Consider the following 16,887-nt stretch of genomic DNA (forward strand, 5'->3'; position numbering starts at 1 on the left):
TTTTTAAAAAGAATTTATTTATTTATTTATTCATGAGAAAGATAGGAGGAGAGAAAGAACCAGATGTCACTCTGGTACATGTGCTGCCGGGGATCCAACTCAGGACCTCATGGTTGAGAATCCAATGCTTTATCCACTGCGCCACCTCCCGGACCACCCTTTTTTTTTTTTTTTCTTATTTGCATGTGGTATGGGGGATTTCACATAGTATGTCATGCATGTAAGGTATGTGCTGTACCTCTGTGCCACCTCCTTGGTCCAATTTAACCTTCTTCGAACTATGCTTGTTATGTATAAAATAGTACTAGCCAGTGTAGCCAGCATAGTTTTTAAGTTTTAATGTGTACCTACAGAGAAATATAAATGTGTAAATACACACAATGCACACATTTATATAGAAGTTTTGAAATTGTTATGATGTCAAACTATAAAAGAACCTACTTCTCTTTCTTTTTCTTTTTTTTTAATATTTTATTTTATTTATTTATTCCCTTTTGTTGCCCTTGTTGTTTTATTGTTGTAGTTATTGTTGTTGTCATTGTTGGATAGGACAGAGTGAAATGGAGAGAGGAGGGGAAGACAGAGAGGAGGAGAGAAAGATAGACACCTGCAGACCTGCTTCACCGCCTGTGAAGCGACTCCCCTGCAGGTGGGGAGCCGGGGTTCGAACTGGGATCCTTATGCCGGTCCTTGTGCTTTGCGCCACCTGCGCTTAACCCACTGTGCTACAGCCTGACTCCCCAAGAACCTACTTCTCAAAGACTGCTTTACTGTGACTTAGCAATTCCATTGCTCAAAAAATCATGTAGATTAACTTCTTTTAAAATATGAAGATATTTCTCAAAGTGTGTTGTTGTGTGCCTTGGAGAAGAGAGAGAGGAGGTCTGGAGCGAAGGGGGAACACAAATCTTTATTTGCACTGGCACCGCAGAGTTGGGTGCTAGAGAAACAGGTTGGGCCACATGGAGGTAGTGAAAATGGCCGCCTCACGCAGGAATGTGTCTGAACACTGAAGTGAAGCGCTGGCAAGAGAATGAGGTGTGGAAGAAGAAGGGCTTTTATAGGAGCAGCTTTCACGAGAATGGGAAGGGGGAGGAGTAACCATAGCACTCCAGGATAAGATAATAACTCTCTGCGAATGGGAAGGGGGAGGAGTAACCAAAGCACTTCAACTATGGCAGGGGAAATAGACAATGCCCTGAGGGCACAACATGGTGGAACAGGCGCTCCGAGAATGTCCCAACTCTCACGGGAACTAGCAATAGCCCAGGGGGACAACATGACAGATGTGACTGCACAATTTCCCAGCAAAAGTGTTGTCTTCAAAAGCATAGTACAAAATTACTATTTGCTCAAATTTTTCAGAAAATATCAGTCAGGGTCTCTATAAGTAAATTATATTGAAAAACATATGTAGAAACATTTATGATATGCAACCATTTAAAGCTGAGGCCAGTTTATAAGTATTGGTATAAAAATCTCTCCAACATAGAAGATTAAAAATGATAGGATTTTATTTATTTACATGACTGGATACACACAAAACTGTATATAAAGATAAGGAGGGGCTGGGTAGCAGCACAACAGGGTTAAGCGCATATGGTGCAAAGCACAAGGACTGGCATAAGGATCCTGGTTCGAGCCCCTGCCTCCCTACCTGCCGGGGGTCGCTTCACAAGTAGTGAAGCAGATCTGCAGGTATCTATCTTTCTCTACCCCTCTGTCTTCCCTCTCTCGATTTCTCTCTATCCTATCCAACAAGGACAGCAGCAACAACAACAACAACAATAATAACTGATAAACAACAAAGGCAACAAAAGGGGAAAAAACATCCTCCAGGAGCAGTGGATTCATAGTGCAATAATCCTGGAGGCCAAAAAAAAAAGTAAGGAAAGAATTACTTCTAATTTTATATGTTTCTATAAATTTGGGGTTGTTTCTTTTTTTTAAAGACACTATGTACATTCATTTTATAATGTAAAAGTAAAATTTCTGTCATAAGCCTTTTTTCTCAGTGTTCCAAGGAGAAGAAAAATAAATAAATAAATAAATAAATAAATAAATGTGAAAACTGAATCTCCAATATAATTTTCAGAATCAGTGTCTTCCTTTCACATTATAGGTAAAATAATATAGATAGAAAATACCATATTTTACCTATAAAAAAATTTTGTTGGAGCTACTGGAGGAAACCAGAGAGTTAAAAAATAACAAAACATAAATTTCATCTGGGAGGAGGGCACTGTGTTATTCTATATCTATATTTTGTTTGTTTGCTTGTTTGTTTCAAAAGCTTAGATAAAGAATGCTTTCAACAAAGAAGACAAATTTTCTTTCTTTCTTTCTTTCTTTGTTTATTTATTTGAAGGACTACAATATTTTCTGTTACAGAAGCTTGATAGCAGAGAAATGACAAAATGAGTTGGGGAGGTGATTGCCCTGAGAAGATAAATAGACTCCAAAATGGTTTCAGTCTGAACAAAATCAATTCAGTTGTCTACAAGCTTCACGGGAGGAAAATCACCTTTGCAGAATAAAATATTATTTTTGCCTCTGAGAGGAACAAACCACACCAGGGGAAGAAAGAAGCATTTTTGAAGCTATGACACATTCCTTCAACTAAAAATGAACCTTTACAGAGACACAGAGGGCATATACTTATTTTTCTCAGCATTGAATTTAAACCCTGTTCTTTTTTTTTGGTTGTTGTTGTTGTTGTTCTCCCAGCTACAGGGCATTACTCACTTTGCTATAATAGAATGGAGAGACAAAAGCCTGTCTTATATTGTGGGTGCAGAGGACTGATGTCCTAATGAATAAAAACAAAAGTCTTTTAAACTAAGAGGAGAATAGGAGAAAGTGTTTGAAAGGGAATTTCAACCCAGCAAACTATCCTCAAAATTGAGAGCCAATAACTTTATGCAGTTTTGTTCTTTATTTTGGGTGACTTCTGGGAAGAACAGTTACTATAGATTCTGTGTAAGGAACAGACAGAAGCATGAAAAGCCTTCCAGCAACTTTTGGAAAAAAAAAATGGCTAAGGATGCGTGACAAATTGGGACTGGTTGCTTCCTTGGAGTGGAGAGTGTCAGTAGAAATATGGGGAAGAAGGGCTAGAGCCTTTAGAAAAGCCAAACCCTAGTTCAGATGCTCCAGTAGAAAAGAATGAATTATCAAGGGAGAGGATGGGATATGGAGTTCTGGTGGTGGGAATTGTGGGAATTTTTTAATTGTGTGAAATTATACCCCTCTCATCCTATGGTTTTGTCAATATTTCCATTTTATGAATAACAATAAAAAAGAGAATGAATTTGTTAAGTCTAGAAGCAGAGAAGCTGAGAAAGGAATTGGTTCCATTTCTGTTTGTGTGGCCTTAATTTTTTTTTTTTTTTGCCTCCAGGATTATTGCTGGGGCTCAGTGTCTGCACCATGAATCCACTGCTCCTGGAGTCCATTTTTCCCACTTTTGTTGCCCTTGTTGTTGTAGCCTTGCTGTGGTTATTATTGTTATTGTTGATGTCGTTCATTGTTGGATAGGACAGACAGAAATTGAGAGAGGAGTGGGAGACAGAAAGTGGGAGAGAAGGACAGACACCTGCAGACCTGCTTCACCACCCGTGAAGTAAACCAGGATCCTTAACCCGCTGCGCTACTGCCTGACCCCCGTTTTCTTTTAATTTTAAGACTATTGATGGTGTATCATTTTTTTTTATGGATGAGGGGAGGTTATGCTACTTCCCGATTGTCACACGGCTATTAAATGATGGAGTCAGCATTTGACTCACTTTTAAAGTCTACTTTCTCTTCTACACCAAGTCTATCAGTTACATTGGCTTGTTCTTGGGAAATTCACCACCAGATCCTCTTTGCCATACTATCCTTACACTTTACCATTTCAAGTTTTTCCCTTTCCTCATCTTCTGCCTTTTTTCTCCATCCATAAAATTCTCAAATTCCAGAATTTAAGAATAATTTTTTTTTTGTTGGGGTTGGGTGGGTAAGGTTTACAGTATAGTTGATGAAACATAAAAATTATTTTTAGTCACATAACAATTCTGAAAGGTAGTTGTTTCTCTATAATATAGGTAATTTTGACTTAAAAATAATTGTACTGGATAACTTAATGCTTAATATTACTCACTGAACAAAGGTGTTCTGGGATAATGGAGCCAGGATTATAGCCATAATAAGCTGGGATATTGGAGCTTAAAATTTATTAGTGATTTAATAATTATTAATAATATTGAAAATAACAATGGTATAATTCCATACAGTTCCCACCACCAGAGTTCCATGTCCCATCCTCTCTATTGGAAATTTCCCCATTCTTTATCCCTCTGGAAGTATGGACCAAAATTCCTTATGGGGTACAGAAGGTGGAAAGTTTGGCTTCTGTAATTGTTATCCACTGGACATGGCATTGGCACTTCTATCCATACCCCCAGTCTATTTCTATCTTCCCTACTTGGAGAGGGTTCTGGAGATGTGAAACTTTGAGAGATGTTGATGAGGTGGTCTGCCCATGGAATTCAGGATGGAATTATGATAGTGCCTGAAACTTGATGGCTGAAAATCCGTAAGATATAAATCGGGACAAATTGTTTTAATAAACAGGAACCAAAAGATAGGAATAGAGCAGATGAAATTAGAGATCTTCATGTAGGAAGAAACTAGGAAGTCTATTTTATATATTTTACAAGGGGGGCATGAATTCAGTAATTTTTTTCCCGAGCCTGATAACTAACCTGCAAGTGAACTAAAAACATTGTCTTGGAAGATGATGTCAGAGTTGAAAATGGGGCTAGAAAACTGGATTAGGGCAGAGAGTAACTCCCAAATGTGAGGAAAGTATATAAATACTATTAACTGTTTATTTATCCCATCGATCTAGGAGACTGTGCAACCTCTGAGTCTGTCAGTCTGAGTTTGCTATCCATGTTCACAGCTAGGAACATTCTAGGCTTCACTCATTTCAGGACCAGTTTTTCTCGAGTAGCAGAGTAGGTTTACCCAGCCTCCCATCAGAAAGTGGGGCAGTCCCTACCGTTGCTGCTTTGCAGTAAGAATAAGGCCCTGGAGAGGCCCACAAGAGGATTTATGATGATGTTCCTCATGGAAGTGGCCAGTGATGGTGGGGAGAGGGATCTATGAGAGGTCTAGCTCCTTCGTATCTATGTAGGAATCCGAGGATCCCCTGACTAGAGTCCCAGATGAAGGGGTGGCTTGGTAATGACTAAAAAGGGCATCATTAATGTATGCTAGTCTCTTGCCCTTAGCCAACTTTTCTAGTTTTTTCATTATCTGATGAGCTTAGATTTTCTTCTAGTTGTTACAACCAGTACTGAGTCTATAGAATCTGGCCTCAAGTTAGGGAGGGAACAGACCTAGGGTTTAAGTGGGATCTGAGTTAACTCTAAATTTTCCTTCATTTGAATTGTTTGGTGATTATAATACAGGTTGCCATAGGGGACTGTAATTGTCCTTCAGTTGATATATAAACTTTTGCCAGTGTGTCTCTTGGACAGTTGTATGCAATATTTCTTCTACAGATTATCATGGAGGTGACATTAATGCTGTTGCTGTCAGAAGAGATTAGCAGATTTTTTTTTTTTTTTACTTTCTTTTGTGTAGTGAATTGAATAGATAAAATGATTGAGGGAAGTTAAGTAGGGGGTAGAAGAAGAAGAAGGTGTCTAGGCCTAAGTAGTAAATATTTGATTGGACACTTTATACTGTCCTCTTTAGGTCTTTCTACTCACTTTCTGAGATTATTAAATATAAGTCTAATCACAGCTGACTACTAGGGGATGATCCCACTCATAGGAAGAAGTTGAGAAAGAAGAAAAGAAAGTGGAAACACAAAGAAGAATTTGGCCTGGATTTGGAGAATTGCATCCAAATAAAAGACTCGGGGTTGGGGGACTGGGAGGGAAGAGTGGATTTTCGGATCCATTCTAGGGTGATTGGGGTAGGAACATATATCTTTGGTGGTGATAATAATGTTATACTATATGCTAATCTTATAAATCACTACTTATTCAATATGCCATAGGAAAAATAGATTGAGTGTTTCAAGTTTTTTAAGCACTTAGATTTCAGTTCTGAGTATATATTCCATTAGACTAAGCATTTAACATTTCAAATTAGTAAACTAATTGATTCTAACTATGGGCTTAAATTATTAAAGTATTTCTAAAACTAACTTTTTTTTTTCAAATACTATATTATGTACAATTGTAGACCAAGTAGGTCAGATTCAACTGGTCCCATCAGTATTTAAGATATAGTTATTTTTGAATAACATTAAATGACATAAATCTTGATGAGGTCATATATGGCACAGTAAATCCTTGCATTCTTGGGATAAATCCCACTTGGTTGTGATGAACAATTTTTTGATATACTGCTATATCCAGTTGGCTAGGATCTTGTTCAATATCTTGGCATCTATGTTCATCAGAGATATTGGTCTGTAGTTTTACCTTTGTTGTGTCCCTATCTGCTTTTGGTATCAGGGTGATGTTGGCTTCATAGAAAGTAGAAGGGAATGTCCCTGTTTCTTCAATCTTGTGGAAGAGCTTTAGAAGTATAGGTATTAATTGTTTCCTGAAGATTTTGTAGAATTTGTTTGTAAAGCTATCTGGTCTAGGACTTTTGTAGTTGGGGAGATTCTTAATAACTGTTTTGATTTATTTCTTTGTGATTGGTCCATTTAGATTTTGTAGTTCTTCTTGGGTCAGTTTTGGAAGGATGTATTTCTAGGAATTCTTCCATTTATTTCAGATTCTCTAACTTGGTGGTATACAGTTCTTCGTAAAAGTTTCGCATGATTTTCTGGATTTCTGTGGTGTCAGTTGTTAAATCTCTATCATTTACAATTATATTTATTTGAGTCTTCTCCCTTGTTTTTTTTTTAATGAGTCTGGCTAGGGGTTTGTCAATTTTGTTTAATTTTTCAAAGAACTAACATTTGGCTTCATTGATCTTTTGTATGGTTCTCTTATTTTCAATGTTCTTTATTTCTGCTCTAATTTTAGTGATTTCTGTCCTTCTGGTTGTTTTAGGGTTCCTTTGTTTCTCTTCTTATAAGTCCTTATGACATGCAGTAAGGTCGTTTAATTGAGCTTTTTCTTGTTCTCTAATGTGTGCTTGTATGGCTGAGTTTCTCTCTCAGTACTGCTTTAGCTGTGTCCTAAATATTTTGATAGCTTGTGTCTTCATTTTCATTTGTTTCCAGGAACATTTGAATTTCTTGCTTGAGTGCCTCTTTGACCCAGCAGTTCTTTTTATTTTTTAATTTTATTTATTATTATTTATTTATTTAAGAAAGGAGACATTAACAAAACCATAATATGAGGGGTACAATTCCACACAATTCCCATAACCCGATCTCCACATCCCACCCCCTCCCTGATAGCCTTCCCATTCTCTGTCTCTCTGGGAGTATGGATCCAGGGTCGTTGTGGGTTGCAGAAGGTGGGAGGTCTGGCTTCTGTAATTGCTTCCCCGCTGAAAATGGGCGTTGACTGGTCGATCCATACTCCCAGTCTGTCTCTCTCTCCCTAGTAGGGTGGGGCTCTGAGGAAGTGGCGCTCCAGTATACATTGATGGGGTCGTCTGTCCAGGGAAGTCTGGTCAGCATCTGGAACCTGGAGGCTGAAAAGAGAGTTAACATACAAAGTCAAACAAATTGTTGAACAATCATGGACCTAAAGACTGTAATAGTGCAGATGAAGTGTTGGGGGTATTCCCTGCATGCTCTTGTGTAGTTCTGCTTTCAGGTATATATTTTTCCCCTAGTTTATGGGCACGGGTGAACCTATGCTCTATTTCAGGGGACCTGGACTATATCTAGGTTTGGGGACTTTATTGGGGAGTGGAACACCTGGAATGGAATTAGAGAATACTATGAAAAGAAAAGTCTCACCCGAGTGATGAAGCTGAAGTGATGACTTCCACACCTGACAGTCTGAAGTGAAGCATGCTGGCGTGGCACTCGTTGTGTTGATTAGGTTGCAATCTGCTGATGCAATATTTTTTTATTTGAATTGAGAGCAGCATGCAGAAAAGTGGGCCCCACCCTAAGGTTCCAGGACTGGGGGAAATATAGGCTCTATAGTGGAAATGTGAGGTTCCTGTTGTCTTAGGGTTCAAGAAGATAATGGATAGTTATTGTTATCATCACATTATTTGGTAATTGGGTTAACTTTGAAAAGTCCCTTTGTTAGGATTTGCTGTATAATACCCAACATCGTGTATATAGCTGCACCACTGGTTGCTTCTTTTCTCCCTGGTCTAGGCTTCTGAGAGAGTCAACATATCAAGGACTCAGCCTATGTATTAAAAAGACTCAGTCTGTGGTATAAAAAGTTCGAGACATATCATCAGTTTTTCGATTCTCATATTAATTAAATAGTGATTTATATAATGTTTACACTTTAATAGGATTGTACATAAACACCACTCCCACTACCAAAAGACTGTGTTCCATCCCCACCACCCACCCCTGCCCACACCCTCCACAATGCCGGGAAGCCCAATGGCCACCCTCCCCTTCATCATAGGGTTTTTACATTGGTGCCCTGCTCTCGATTTAATCAGATCCTGCTTTTAGTTTCCCTTTCTGTTCTTCTTTTTCAACTTCTGTTGACGAGTGAGTTCATTCCATACTCAGCTTTATCTTTCTGACTTAGCTGACTTAACATAATTTCTTCTAGCTCTGTCCAAGATGGGTCATAAGGTGGGCTCATTGTTCTTAATAGCTGCATAGTATTCCATTGTGTATATGTACCACAGCTTTCTCAGCCACTCATCTGTGGTTGGGCACCTGGGTTCCTTCCAGGTTTTAGCTATTATGATTTGTGCTGCTATGAACATAGATGTACACACATCTTTTTGGTTGGGCATTATGGAATCATTGGGGTATATCCCCAGGAGAGGAATTACTGGGTCATATGGAAGGTCTATGTCTAGCCTTGTAAGAGTTCTCCAGACTGTTCTCCAGAGAGGCTGGACCAATTTACATTACCACCAGCAGTGTAGAAGGGTTCCTCTGTCCCCACAGCCTCTCCAACATTTGTTGCTGCTGTCCTTTTTGATGTATGCCATTCTCACAGGAGTAAGGTGGTATCTCATTGTTGTCTTCATTTGCATCTCTCTGACAATCAGCGACCTGGAACAGTTTTTCATATGTTGGTTAGCCTTTTGGATCTCCTCTGAGGTGAAAATTTTTTTCATATCCTCTGCCCATTTTTGGATGGGGTCATTTGCTTTTTTGGTGCTAAGTTTGCTGAGTTCTCTGTATATTTTGGTGATTAGTTTCTTGTCTGATGTTTGGCATGTGAAGATCTTCTCCCATTCTGTGAGGGGTCTTTTTGTTTGTGTGATAGTTTCTTTGGCTGTGCAGAAGCTTTTCAATTTGATGTAGTTCCATTGGTTTGTTTCTGCTTTAGTCTTCCTTGCAATTGGGTTTGTTTCATCAAAGATGTCCTTGAGGTTTAGGTGGGAAAGTGTTTCACCAATGTTTTCCTTTAAGTATTTGATAGTTTCTGGTCTGACATCCAGGTCTTTGATCCATTTGGAGTTGAATTTTGTTTCTGGGGAGATAACGTGGTTCAATTTCATTCTTCTGCATGTTACAACCCAGTTTTTCCAGCACCATTTATTGAAGAGAGCATCCTTCTTCCATTGAATACTTTGGGCCCCTTATCAAAGATTAGATGTCCATAGGTGTGATCCAGCAGTTCTTAAGGAGTATGTTGTTGAGTTTCCAGATTTTGTGACTTTTTAATTTTCTATTTGTTGTTAAATGTTAGCTTTACTCCACTGGTCTGAGAAGATGCTTGGGATGATTTCAATGCCCTTGAATTTGTTGATACTGTTTTTTGTGACATAACATGTGGTCAGTCTGTCCTTGAGGGTGTGCTGGGTGGATTTGAAAAGAATGTATATTCCAGTGTTTTGAGGTGAAGAATTCTGAAAATGTCCAGGAGGTCTAATCTGTCCATCTCTTCAATTAATTCTGTTTCTTTGTTGATTCTCTGCTTAGTTGATCTAAGTGTGAGAGTAGGTTGTTGAAGTCTCCCACTATTATTGTATTACTACTGATGTTTTTGTAGTTCTTTCAGTAGGTGTTTGATGTATTTAGATGGAGTCTCATTGAGTACATAGATGTTAATAATTGTTACATCTTCTTGGTTGATTGAACCTCTAATCTTTATGTAATGGCCTTGCCTATCTTTTATTACTTTATTTAATTTAAAGTCTATTGTGTCAGTGATAAGAACGGTTGTTCCTGCCTTTTCTGTGGTCCATTATCCTGTATGATAGTTTTCCATCCTTTCACTTTAAGTCTGTGTTTGTCTTGTTGGGTCAGGTGGGATTCTTGCATGCAGCATATGGTTAGGTTGTGTTTTCTGATCCATCCTACCACTCTGTGCTTTTTAATGGGAGAGATAAGCCAATTATATTTATTGATATTATAGATTTAAGGTATTATAGTGCCATTATTCAACAAATTTTTATTTGCTCTGATATATAGCAAGTATTATGGTGATGTTCCTGTTTATAAGAGGTCTTTTAGAACCTCTTTCAGGACAGGCTTGGTGCTGGTTGCCTCCTTTAACTGTTGCCTGTCTGAAAAGGTTTTGACCCCCTCCATCTAGTCTGAATGAAAGTCTAGCTGGGTATATTATCCTTGGTTGAAACCCTTTCTCATTGAGGGCTTGATAGAAATCTTGCCATTCTCTTCTGGCTTTTAGAGTTTGAGTGGAGAAGTCTTCTGTTAGTCTTATGAGTTTTCCCCTGTATGTGACTTTTTGTTTTAAAATTTAAAGATATTTTTGGACATTACTTAATGTTCAGAGGATCAGTCAATCAAGAGGACTTAACAATTATTAACATCTATGGACTCAATGAGAAGCCATCTAAATACATTGAACATCTACTTAAAGATCAACTGCAATATTTTAACAGCAACATAGTAATAGTAGGGGACTGCAATGCCTCACTCTCTCAACATGATAGATTATCCAGTCAAGCCCCTGGTCCCCACCTGCACAGGTTCAATGCCATACACCTCAAATTTCAAAGCTGGATTTTAAAAAATATCTCTCACATAAAATTAATAATAAATAATTAATTGTTATACACAATTTTTGTCCAAAAATCTGATGTATGTTAAAGTGCCTGTGATGTGCTTTAAAAAATTCACACAGTGCTGTCATATTTGGTACAAGATAATTTAATTAAATGATCTTAAATTACATCAGTTTATTGCACCAAAGTAAAAGACTCTGAGGTAGTTGGGGTGTTTCAGTTCCTGAAACATGATGGCAGAAGACCTAGTGGGGGTTGTATTGTTATGAGAAAAACTGGGATATGGTATGCATGTCAAACTATTATATTTACTGTTGACTGTAAAACATTAATTCCCCCAATAAAGGAATTTTAAAAAGTGATGTTAAATTAAAAAAAAAAACAACCTCTAACTATGGGATTTTCAGAGTAAACCAAGCTCCCAAATAATTTGGTCGTAATAATAAATTATCTATTGCCTTCTTCAACTCTAAGACAGCAAGACACCTTCCTCATTCTCTTTAAATTCCGTATTTCTGGGGCTTTGTTTGCAATTTTTTATGCTTCTCCTCTTGATTTCTTATGCTTTGATTGCTGCCTCTGCTGACCTCAACTAAATCAATGCAACTAATACCACCACACTAACTTTCACTTCGGATGGTATCCAGAGATGCCGAGCCTGAGATGTCAACCCTCCAAGTCCAATAATCTGGTGAGACCTTTCCTTACACATGAGAGTACCCAGTTCCATTTCAGGTGGCACATTCCCTAACAAAGTTACAGACGCTAGATATAGACCCCAGGGCCCAAGGGACAGGGTGCATGTGCGCTTGTATCCATAAATTAGGGGGATATATAAACCTCAAAGTAAAAGTGCTCATCTTTTGCTTTTTGACTGAGCTCCTTTTAGATTAGACCTGAATGTGGGGCTGTTGAGACCTAATGGTGCACTAATTTTAATACCCACTAGATGGCACTGTAAAGTGCTTTGAGAAGCACTATAGCTTTGGTGAAAACTGTATTTTGCATTTGCTAAATACCTTACCCTCCAGGGAGTTCTGAGTCAACTCTTGAGAGGCTGGCATCCCAGCTTTATTTCCAGTGCTGATGTTTTCCCTAATCTATTCTTATCAGGAAGGAGATCATGAATGATTTATCACTAATGACTCACCATTAATGAAAATTACCAATGATCAATCTTTAAAACTTCTCTTTTGAAGTTTGCTTTCATTATTGACTTTCTTACCCGTGAAAATTATTCAGTTGTCCTGCACTTTCTTTCCCCAGGGGATAGTACATAGGTCCATTTTGGAAATTTGGGGAATTTTCCCATAGCCAGTAACTATTGATAGTTATCCATTCTGCTTTTAATAAGGAAGAGGAGTGATTCATGAGCTTTACTTCCTAGAGCTTGGGGGGTGGGGTTGGGGGTCAAGTTAACTGAAACCAAACCAAGTCTTACAGGCTCAGTTAAAGCTCCTGTCACAACTGCATATAGTCAGTGATGACTGTCTTGCTAGTTTCCAGCCATTTGTAAAGACAGTTTGTGCCATTTTTATCTTTGTTTTTCTTGATTTCATCTTGCAAATTATATATATATGCCTCCAGGGTTATTGCTGGTTATTGCTTGCACTATGGAGCTAGTTTTTTCCCTTTTGTTGCCCTGGTTGTTTACCATTGTTGTTATTATTATTGCTGTCATTGTTGTTGAATAGGACAGAGAGAAATTGAGAGAGGAGGGAAAGACAGAGAGGGGAGAGAAAGAGAGACCCTTGTAGACATGCTTCACCCTTTGTGAAGCAAGCCCCTGCAGGGGGGGAGCAGGGGGCCCGAACCGGGATTCTTATGATGGTCCTTGCGTTTTGTGCCATCTGTGCTACTGCTTTGCCTCCAAGATCTTTTTTTTTAACCTCTTGTTTTTCCTGGTTACCCAAAGGCAGCTGGAATATAATTCATAAATATGTACTATTGAGATTTCAGATAATTATCACTGTGCTCTCTAACACCATACTAGTTAGGACTTACTGTTACACTCTCCCATAACACTATGTATTCTACCTTCCAGGCAAGGTTAAAAGCAGTTTTCTATATTAGATCTGAAGGACCATTAGAGAAATAACCCCTTTAACACTGATTTCTTAGAAACTGCCATCTAGTAGAAAATAAATGTTTACCATAACTGAAATGAGTATTTTATTTTTTTTATAGTTAGCTATGTAGAGGATAAGTATCACTTGTGAATTTCTTTGATATATATTTACAAGGTACATTTAACATTGACAATATAAGAAAAAGTTTTACAAGGCAAAGAAGAGAGAGACGTTGTCCTGGTCAAAGGATACAGAGGGAGTCGGTCAGTAGCACAGCGGGTTAAGTGCACATGGAGCAAAGCATGAGGGCCAGCATGGCATAAGGATCCCAGTTGGAGCCCCTGGCTCTCCACCTGCAGGAGGTTGCTTCGCAAGCTGTGAAGCAGGTCTGCAGGTGTCTTTCTCTCCTCCTCTCTATCTTCCCCTCTTCTCTCCATTTCTCTCTGTCCTATCCAACAACAACAACAGCTATGACAACAATAACAACCACAACAATCAGAACAACATGGGCAACAAAATGGGAAAAATAGCCTCCAGGAGCAGTGGATTCATAGTGCAGGCACTGAGCCCCAGCAATAACCCTGGAGGCAAAAAATAAAAGGATAGAGAAATTGACACCTAGACTCCCTATATGATACACAAAGAAAAATGCTATCTTTCTGTTGTTTGAACAAAGCACTAAAAACTTAATTGTTCTTTGGAACTATTATGTCGCATTTTCATCTCTTGGGCTCTTGATTACGGTGATAGTTATGCAAAAGCCTTCCAAATTCTATTTAAATTACAGTTTTATTTTTATAAACGCATAAACTCTTATTCTATCAGAACATTTTTGGTGTTTTGTTTTAAACCTATGCATTGTTTTTGATGTCTGCAGCAGAGATTAAGTGGAGATAATTTAATAAAGATGTAAGAGGTGATTAGGGCATTAGTGCAGGAAGTAGCCTATGTGGTCTTATTGAAGTTATATACTAGCTCTGAGCCTCAAGTTTCACATATGTGAGATGTGGAGTTACGTTCATAAGAGTAGCAGGAGAAACAACTCTAGACATGATTCTCTGTCCTCTGCATTCTGGTATTCTGGTTTTTGCATAACTCTCTTATAAATACACTGAATCTGATGTTGCTTTGCTTATAAAAAATTGAATGTGACACAAAAAAGATATGGTGTCACTTCATGTTCAAGTTGAAGTACCTCTATCTACCTCTTTAGATTTGGTAAAACAAGCTAATATATTAGAAAAGATCAGATGACCAGTGCCCAAAGGATACCTTTGGCTGACGAGCAGCAAGGGACTGAAGCCCTTATCTCAAAAGTCCTGAGGAATTGAATCTAAAATCTTGTAAGTGAAGCTGGAAACAGATTATTTCCCAGTTGGTCTTCAGATGAAACCTCAGCACTACCTAACACTTTTATTGCACTGTTGCAAATGACCCTAAATAAGAGTAGTTAGTTAAGCTGGATTTCTAATGCACAGAAACGGAGCTAAGAAGTGTTGACTGTTTTTGAGCTTTTCAGTTTGAGGGAATTTGTAAACCAGCAATAGATAACTAGTATAAAATGTTTTCAAACTGATTGATAAAGCTTAATCATGATGACTACCACTATAGCTTCCCTATATTCCAAAAATACTTTCCCTCCTCTCTTTTGTTCATATGCAAATATATATATCATACCTGTACTGCTTAGAATATTGCTTTCTCTAAATCTTATTTATTTCCAACAAGGTCATTGCTGGGGCTCTATGCCAGGTCTATGAATCCACCACTTCCAGCAACCATTCCCTTCCCCCTTTCTATCTATTCTACTTGATAGGACAGAAATTGAAAGGGGAGTGGAGAAAGAGAGGAAGAGACACATAGGCACCTACAGACCTGCTTCACCATTCATGATGCACCCTTCCTGCAGGTGGGGAGGTGGGGCTCAAACTTAGGTCCTTGTGCATGGTAATATGTGTGCTTAACCAGGTGTCACTGGGCAGTGTCACTGTCCATCCTTCCCTTCTCTAAATCCTGTAAAGTGAAAATCTCTGACGTGATACACAACTAATAGTGTGGACAGCAAAGTAATAATGGTAGGGAGATTAGAAAACCCTAATTATTGATGTGTATTGGGTCACTTTTCTTTTTTTAAATATTTATGTATTTATTCCTTTTTTGCCCTTGTTTTATTGTTGTAGTTATTATTGTTGTTATTAATGTCATCGTTGTTGGATAGGACAGACAGAAATGGAGAGAGGAAGGGAAGACAGAGAGGGGGGAGAGAAAGATAGACACCTGCAGACCTGCTTCACCACTTGTGAAGCGATCCCCCAGCAGGTGGGGAGCCAGGGGCTTAAACTGGGATCCTTATGCTGGTCCTTGTGCTTTGTGCAATGTGTGCTTAACCCTATGCTGCTACCGCCCGACTCCTGTCGGGTCACTTTTCTTTAACCATAGTTTCTATATGTAAGAGGAGACTGAAATAGAGCTGGGTCTCAGAATGTGACTACAATGACGACATCATTGGATAACTTGTTAGGCATGCATATTTTCAACCTCCACCACAGATTACTAGAGAATCTTAACTTCTGAGGGTAAGGCCGAGTATTGAGGTTTTAGGCCCTCCAGGTAATTGTGATCCTTAGAAAAGTTTGAGAATCACTAGACTAGAAGTTCTCTAACCCTTATGCTTTGCCAACAGTGACGATAACAATAAATGATAATTGATCATGTCTGTCCCAGAGATTATGAAAGGACAGTACACTCATTATCTCATTTAATCTTCATGCCACCCTGTGGAGCAGACACTGATACTCATTTTCAGTAATAGTTTTAGTAATTTGTCTTCTTAAAGACAGGAATGGGGGTATCCAGTGTGGTGTGCCCAGATGAGCACACATATTAGTACGCACGAGGATCTGGGTTTGGCCACTGTTCCTCACCTGCAGGAGAAACTTCAGTAATGGTGAGGCAATCCTGTAGATGTCCCTTTTCCTCTCTCTCTTTCTGTCTCTCCCACTCCCATCTCCCATCTCAATTTCTCACTGTCTTATCTAATAAAAAGAAAGGAAGGAAGAAAGAAAGGAAGGAAGGAAGGAAGGAAGGAAGGAAGGAAGAAAAAAAAGACAGCTGGGAGTAGTAGATTCATTGTGTGAGCATGGAGTCCCAGCAATAACCCTTGTGGCAGTAAAAAGAAAAAAAATTACAGGGATAATATTTTTTAAAATCCTATAAAATTTGCCCAGGACTTGTAGCTTTTATTATAAACACTTATTAAACTTAACAAGTAAAGAATGTATAGGTGAATAAATAAATTAATTTATGAATAAACATAAAAGGAAACTATAACTGAGATTGTAGGTACAAGAGACTCTTTAGAATGTGATTAAATAGAAGCTTGGGTCAGGCTGGATAATCTAATTGTCTCTTAAATCAATATTGGGAAGGTACTTTCAAATCTGCTTACCTGTGAGCCTGGTCTTGATTACAGGGCAGCCAACCTCCTTTATTCCTACTGATGTCAATGTGCATGCTTCATCTATAGAGGAATCTAATATGACATTTATTCATTTTCTCTGGAAGATAAATTATTTTATAGAAATAAATTGATATCCCAAGGGCACAAACAAAGATTTGAAATGCTATTTCAGTCAAATTTATCTGAGTGAACTCTGTGCATCCCAGAAACTGGAGAGGGGGCCCTAGAAAAATTAATAGTCAATAATCCTCTCTCCTTGAG

The sequence above is a fragment of the Erinaceus europaeus genome, chromosome 17, assembly GCF_950295315.1.
Source record: "Erinaceus europaeus chromosome 17, mEriEur2.1, whole genome shotgun sequence".
Lineage (NCBI taxonomy): Eukaryota > Metazoa > Chordata > Mammalia > Eulipotyphla > Erinaceidae > Erinaceus > Erinaceus europaeus.